The following is a 7940-nucleotide window of genomic DNA, read 5'->3' on the forward strand; positions in this document are numbered from 1 at the left end:
ATGACATTGAATAGTTCAATGAATCTCAAAGGATATAGTAGTTTTAACTCACTTAAAATCTAAAAAAAAATTTCGTTTTTCGTGGTGGAAATTGGTAAATTGTCATTTACCTACCTTCAAATATTTTGTAACTTGGATTACGACATCCCTCTTCCAAGTTATAACATATTGTGTTGGGTCCTAGCCTTAATATTTCATATTGGGTGTTATATTAAGGACTTAAATAACCTTGCTTGAATTTCCTCCTCATAAATGTTTAGTTTAGACAACTATGGTCTTCCTTATCCTTTTGGATAAAGCTTTCCTAATGAAGATGATATCCCACATGGCGATCAAGGTGAAAGATTAATCCCTTTATCATGCATTAATGGGACTGGAAATCATGCTTCATTTCCTCCACCTCCTCCAATTATTCTCCCTAACCCACACGTTCAAAGTCTTGAAAAGTTCAAGGTCACTCAATCCCTATTGGCAAGCAATGTCTATATGTACTCACATCTTGGAGATGAAGTCACATATTGACAAGCCGGGAGAGTTAGGTGTCGAAGTCTCGAGGAAGTTGGTTGTTGACTGGGTTCTTTAGTCACTCCTTGATGACAGATCACGACATCCCCTTATCGATCTTACCTATTTGCTTGTTGTTGCTGAATCATCAATGATTTGGAGCACTGGTAAAGCAAATTTTATTGCAATATCTACTTCCCAAACTTCCATGGACATTGACAATGGTAACATTAGAAGTCCAGAAAAGCTTTATATTCCTAATGGAAAAGGATCGGCCATGGTCAAGTCGTTTGACCCAATGGTAAAGAGAAGCTAAGTCTGAGATAGTCTCGTGTACCATTCCCAAAAAGTCCATATGTTTCTTTTTCCAAAAGAAAGGGCATTGGTTGCGAAGCTGCTAAATTTACCTGAAAGTTCATAAGGATGGTAAAGTCAAAATTTTTGACTCTGCTTCAGGTAAGTCCACTATCTATCTCTATTAAGTTCCTATTTAGAGATTCTTAATACATGATGTAATGTAATTACATTTTGATGTTTTAGAGAATCGAAGGAAGCTTAAAGAAAGAGTAAGCTAATTTTGATCGTGAAGAGATGGATTTCGATCGCAATGGTTCGATGATCAGAATTTTGAGCTGCTGCTTAAGAGTTATGATAGATTGCTTAGGAATAGATTACAACATGTTTTTCATATGTATTTTCATTATAAGGATAAGTTTTTCTGCAAAATATTTTACAAATAAAGAAAATATTTTTTTTTTATTTTAAGTTTCCTTACAATGGCATTCATGAAAAATTGTTGTTTATATGATTCCATTGATAGCAATATTGGAAAATGAATTTGATTCTTTCATTTGTGGTAGTGTCATAATTTACCAAATAAGGAAAGATTCTCATCACCCAAGTTTCAGTTGGATAGAAACTTGGAATCATGCAACTTGTATTGTATGATGAATGAGAATTTTCATCTTTGGGAATTAAAGACTAATTCCTTGTTCACATGTATATGTGAGTCAAGTGAAGGACTAGGGGATCAGATACACTTGGTTGTGTGCTAATCAGGTCCACCACAAAGAGTGATAAGATTATTCGTCATGATTTACTAAAGTTTAGTAACTATGGTTATGTTTACAAGTTTAAGTGTAATTCTGAATTGTTGAAAAAGTTTCAATGTTTGGCAGAACGAATAAGAAGAATCAAATTAGGCAGAAAGATAAAAGTTTCTTCAATCTGAATAGATGGGAGAGTACTTGAAATATCATGTTTTATGATTATCTTAATGACTATAAAAAACCATATCACAATTGATCCTTTAAGGACATCTTAGTGCATTTGATTGACTAAGAAGAGGAATCGTGAATTGTTGAAATGGTTAAATGAAAAGATGAATCATACTTCGTTCCAAAATCAAGTCTTAGAGTAACACTCCAAGATTGTAACCTTGAGTGACATGATCTCAAGAAAGGTTTAATACACTTATCAAATGTAGAGTAAAAGTTTTCTACTCTTGTACATTTGAAATTGGTTGGTTTTGATGTTTTGGATAAAACAAAGACCAACTAAGGCCAATTGTGTGAAGTGTTTGTCTTGATTAGAATCCACAATAACTCTTGAATATTGGTTAGTCAAGTAATGTTCCTTGACAAAGTGAATCATATACGTTAGGAGTTCAGTGGGAGTCTTAAAAATCTTGACATGTTTCAAGAAATAATCAAGAGTAAACCTATTATGAATCACTAGCACACGACTTGAGGTTTGTAACCTATCGTGTTAAAATATTCTTGTTTATGTGCCCATTCCAGTTAAAGTTGACTATGATTGTGGGTTCTATGAGTTCTCAATTGTTTACATAACAACCTTGATGCAATGGTAGGCCCTTGTGCTGCTAGGTGGCGAGAAATTGAGATTGAACAAGTTCAGTCCATATGAGCTTGGATTTGTCACTAACATTGTCTTGTGATTATGGTTATTATAAATTCACATGGATAGGAACACATAAACCATAAAATCTAAGTGTCATAATGTCACACCCCCGAACCAGATGGTGGAAACGTCCGAGGGCTCATGTGACTAAATTTGAATATCACCACAATGAATATACATGAATGATAACATAAACATCACCATGCATCAATATATTACAACTGACTTTGTTCACATCAAGTACATTGTTTTAACATTCCAAATCCATAACATAAAATGTTTGATAGTTTTCAAAAGCACAACACCCTAACATACTTAGTACTACTCCTCATCTTACCTGTTACCTGAGAATACAAGTTATTTTGAAAATGGTCAACATATGGAATGTTGGTGAGCTCAGAAGCAGGTTTAATATGAAAATGTTTTGTGTAGTTTGTAAGAAAACAACCAAGAAAATCTGATATTTTCTAAAACGATCATTGTTTATATAAAAGTGTGAAGATTCGTAAATATATGCATGATGATTTCGAAACGTGTATAGTTGAAAAACTTTGTATTAAAAGTACCAGTGAAAAATGTTGAACTTCCCCGGAAAACTCGATGTTTTCCGAAAATAAAAAAAAAATCATATAATTGTTCGAATTGTTATCCCATCCCGCGAATGATTTTGGTTTACCTTGATTACTTGATTAATATTGGATTTATTTATATGAGTCGTTATAACCATGCATGATAATGACTAGTTCGTCTGTCTTGGCACTCTGGTGAACACCGAAATTGATGTTAAGATTTTGTCACCCTAGACTTGCCGAGTCTAACTATAGCGAACAGCTGATGTGTGGGGGAGTCACCCCCGTATAGATCTATACACAAACTCTCGCTCTCCCTCCAGGAGACTTTGATTATAACTACAGACTACGACCGACACACGTTGGTGCCACCCGTTATTACTCACTAAATCCCAATTGACTTTGATTACTATTGATTATCGACCCGTATTTGTTTACTTGGATTGACGATAGGCCTAATAAACGAGGAGAAGAGGATTACAAAATCCTACTATTCCCGCGTATTATTTATGGCTATTGATTATACGAAGAACACGCTGACCCATTTCGCATTTGATTTACTTGGACCTTACTAGAAATGCTAATGGGACATTAAGGCCCAATAGCACTTAAATGCCATTGAGGGTCCCTAAAATATGAAATTGGGTCATAGAAGGCCCAATAACATTTATTATTATCCATTGGGCCCAAAAAGCATGTTAATGGGTCACAAAGGCCCAACAAGCATGATTGGAACTTTCAAGCCCAAAGATTTGAATGTTTACTTGTTTTAGGTGTAGTTTAATTGTTGGAAATTTTGATTGGGTGATTGTTAATTTCGCACCGGAACAATGTTGATCGTTTATTTTTAACGATGTTTGGAATGTTACGTATTTTCATCTTTCCATTTTCATGAATGGTAGTTTGGTATTTTCATTTTAACTGAAATATCTTAAAAATAAAATAATTGACTCAAAAATCTTGGTTTGAACCCCTTTCAGCACTTCTTTGGTAAAATTGACAATTTTAGTCCTTTATTAAAAAAAAAGACATTTTAAGCCCTTAAACCATTTTATTGACACTTTTGACCCAAAGATTTGTTCAAGTGATATTTTTAGCTCAAAACTTATTCTTTGGCAGTTTCAGCCCTTCCAGAAAAGTATTTTTTGGTTAAAGCCCAAACTTTTGCAACTTTTACAATTTTGGCCTAAAATCCAAAAAGTGTACATTTTTTATCCTTGTTTGGAAAATACATCATTTTGACCCCTGAAATAGTTTTGTTTACCCTTTTTACCCCCTGTTTTGAGAATTTTATCATTTCACTCCCTTGAAAGCTGAAATTTTTGCAAGTTATGGCTTAATGGGCCGAAAAGCCAAAAATTTAGCCCATTAAGCTATAATTTACACTTATAGCCCTTAAAAGAGTATGATATCCATAAAAAATTTTATCATCACTAATTTGACTCTTTTAGTCCTTAGGAAACTGTGAATGACAATCTTTCCCCAAACTTTTGCTTATTTGACAAAAATAACCCAATAATGAGTCTTATGTTGTAACATGTTTATTTTAACCCTTATATGGTAGATTTTTCTTAACTAGTTATGTGTAATACACCCTAGATCACATATTGTTCCCTTATGAACTATAGATCTCGAAATATCTTTCATTTTTGGCACATATTTACCACATATACATATGAAATCACACATAGCACACACATACACAAAGATCTACACATTTTACTTATATTCTCCCCCATAAAACATATGAAAAACGAAAATAGAGGGGCATGAACTCACCTTGCTTAGTTATTCTCAGTTCGAAGAAGAAATGGGAAGAGTTTGATGCTATTTTTCGGCCCTAGCAAGCTTTCTTGGGTTGATTTCGAACTTAAGTGCTTCTAAGGAGTAGATCATGAGAATTATGTGTGTTAGGAAGAAGTTTTGATGAAGTAAAGAGTCTAGGTTATGGATCTAAACAATAACTTACCAATGATGATGATTATTGTGGAATAACCCTCTTGAAAAGCCTTAGACCTCGAAATTTTGGGTGAGGAAAGGAAAGTGTTCTTGAGCGAACTTGGAATGAGAGTTTGAAGTTGTGTGGGTGTGTTCTCCCTATGTTCTTGGCCGAAGAAGAAAAAGAGAGGGGAGAAGAGAGAGAGAGAGTTGCATGGATACATGAGTCTTGCATGGTAGTATGGGATGTAATTGTTTTATTATTTGTTGTGTAATATGAAGGTGGCACCTCCAAAGTCAACCTCCATTTCCCCTTTTTTTTATATATGTTGGCCGAGAATGGGCTAAGGAGAAGAATATATTGGGCCTTTTTGAGTTTGAGTCCATAATATGGGCCCAATTTGATGGTTTTTGGCCCATTGGCCCTTTTAGAGAAATTCACGACCCAATATTCATCAAGTATGAGTTTTTATGGCCCATTAGGGCTAATTAGGTTAGTTATGGCCCAATAAGGTCCATTAGGGTATTTTATTTCATTCTAGGCCCAATATGGCCCAAAATGTTAAAATCAATGGAAGTGAGTCCAATTAGAGCCCATTTAAGAGTCTAAGCCCAAAATAGTCAAATTGGAAGCTTATTCGCCCATTAGGCCCAATAAGAAAATCCTAGTCCATAATGGACTTAAACCGGGATTTCTAGGGTTTCCAATTCTTTATTGACTATTTGAAGTGCTTGCATAGAGCTTTTGATGGAAAATTTGTTGTTATTGAATAACCATCATACGTGTCTTCATAGTTTTGGTTCACAAATGTTATCATTGTTGTTGTTACATGGTATAGAATTCCTAGTTGTGACACATAAGGTTTCTCTCCGATTAATAAAAATGATGGCGAGGAAACGCTTTCACTAAGTAGATTTTAAATTGTTAGCAATTGTCATATTTGCATTTCTCAAATTTGTTTATGATTACAGCATCCCTCTTCATAGTTCGAATTGTGAGAAATGGCAACAAGGTCTAAACATTATGATTACGGCATCCCTCTTCATAATTGTTTAGACACACATGTGAGCTATCTAAGGAAATGTGTACGATTTTGATAAAGTCTTATCGAAGCGTCTCACATCAGAAATCTAAACTTTGGTAGGAAAGTCAATAAAGTATCGATTTCTAGAAGTCCAATTGATTTTTGAGTACATGTCAAAGCTAGTGGGAGCATAAGTGTTATGCTAGTATGGAAATAATTATTATGCTAGTGGGAGCATAATAAATTATGTTAAATGTTGCAAGTTAGCAATGTTAATTATAGAAACAAAAGTTTCAATTTGCAAAGTTTAAAAAATTGTTTTGCTATAATTATCTAACATCCCCCTCTGGCACGTATCACAATATTGTCCGCTTTGGGCCACTCGGCACGAAGACTTCCCAGGGGGTCACCCATCCCGGTACTACCTTCCTTGTCACAGCGCATTTTAAAGCCGTGAAGGCAGCAGATCCCATAAGAACTCTGCAGTTAAGCGTGCTCGGGCGGGAGTAGTACCGGGATGGGTGACACCCTGGGAAGTCTTCGTGCCAAGTGGCCCAAAGCGGACAATATTGTGATACGTGCCAGAGGAAGGGTGTTACAAATGGTATCAGAGCTAGGGCACGGGTCGATGTGTTCGACAGGGACGTCGAACCCTATAATGGGGGGTGAAAGTGGGTTAGATCTGATCCCACATCGGCTTGGAAGGAGAACGAAACATTTCCTTATAAAGGGGTGCGATCATACCAGCAGTAATGCACCGGATCCCATCAGAACTCCGCAGTTAAGCGTGCTTGGGCGAGAGTAGTATCGGGATGGGTGACCCCCTGGGAAGTCCTCATGCCGAGTGGCCCAAAGCAGACAATATTGTGATACGTGCCAGAGGGGGGGTGTTACAAATGGTATCAGAGCTAGGGCACGGGTCGATGTGTTCGACAGGGACGTCGAACCCTATAATGGGGGGTGAAAGTGGGTTAGATCTGATCCCGCATCGCCTTGGAAGGAGAACGAAACATTTCCTTATAAAGGGGTGTGGATACCTTCTTTGACACAACGCGTTTTAAAGCCGTGAGGGCAGCAGATCCCATAAGAACTCTGCAGTTAAGCGTGCTCGGGCGGAAGTAGTACCGGGATGGGTGACCCCCGGGGAAGTCCTCGTGCCGAGTGGCCCAAAGCGGACAATATTGTGATACGTGCCAGAGGGGGATGTTACAAATTAAGGGAGAGGAAATTATACTTCATTTCAATTCTAAAAGCTTAGGTTGAGATTTTAATCATGTTTAGTCATATACATATATATATATATATATATATATATATATATATATATATATATATATATATATATATATATGTTGGAATGGTTCAACATAAGGAAATTCTGTATATGGAAATATTAATTGCATTCTCAAAATTTGATTATGATTATGGCATCCCTCTTCATAATCAAAATTATGAGAACGTGGCAAATAGAAATATTATAGCAAAAGACTAATCAAGTATCATGTCTTTATGTTAGACATTGTGAATCGTGTCCAATATGCTTCGTGTATAGGATCGAATTGCATATGCTATAATATTCTCGTGTTTTAAATTTTTTCCAAATGTCTAGGGTATTAAGAGGGAAAAAGTACTAGAACCGGTTATGACTCAAGTGGTTGAGTAACTGTTAAGGATAATCTAAGGTTCACCAAGGATTGGTCGCTTAAGGACAGTTGGAAGTATAGTAATGGATGAACCATATTGACATTATTATGAATACACAGGAGTCTATTGATAATGAGTTGTCATATGCCAAATATGGAATGTTTCTATATTGGGAGATGAGAAAATTAGAAAACTTAATGCAAGAAGGATGTTCAAAGGAATGTACTTTGAATATGAGACTTCATTTCCATGGAATTGATCTCCATTGGAATACTCTGTAATGTCTGTTGTCGAGTCTTTGTGACTTTTGTGCATAGTCATTACAAGAGGATCATTACAT

At 35.9% G+C, this 7940-nt stretch overlaps 1 pseudogene; it reads left to right on the forward strand.

The window, feature by feature from the left end:
• Positions 1–6686: 6686 nt before the first annotated feature.
• Positions 6687–6805, forward strand: LOC145013723 (5S ribosomal RNA; annotated as a pseudogene).
• Positions 6806–7940: the final 1135 nt, after the last annotated feature.

The sequence above is a fragment of the Lactuca saligna genome, chromosome 8, assembly GCF_052625555.1.
Source record: "Lactuca saligna cultivar CGN05327 chromosome 8, ASM5262555v1, whole genome shotgun sequence".
NCBI lineage: Eukaryota > Viridiplantae > Streptophyta > Magnoliopsida > Asterales > Asteraceae > Lactuca > Lactuca saligna.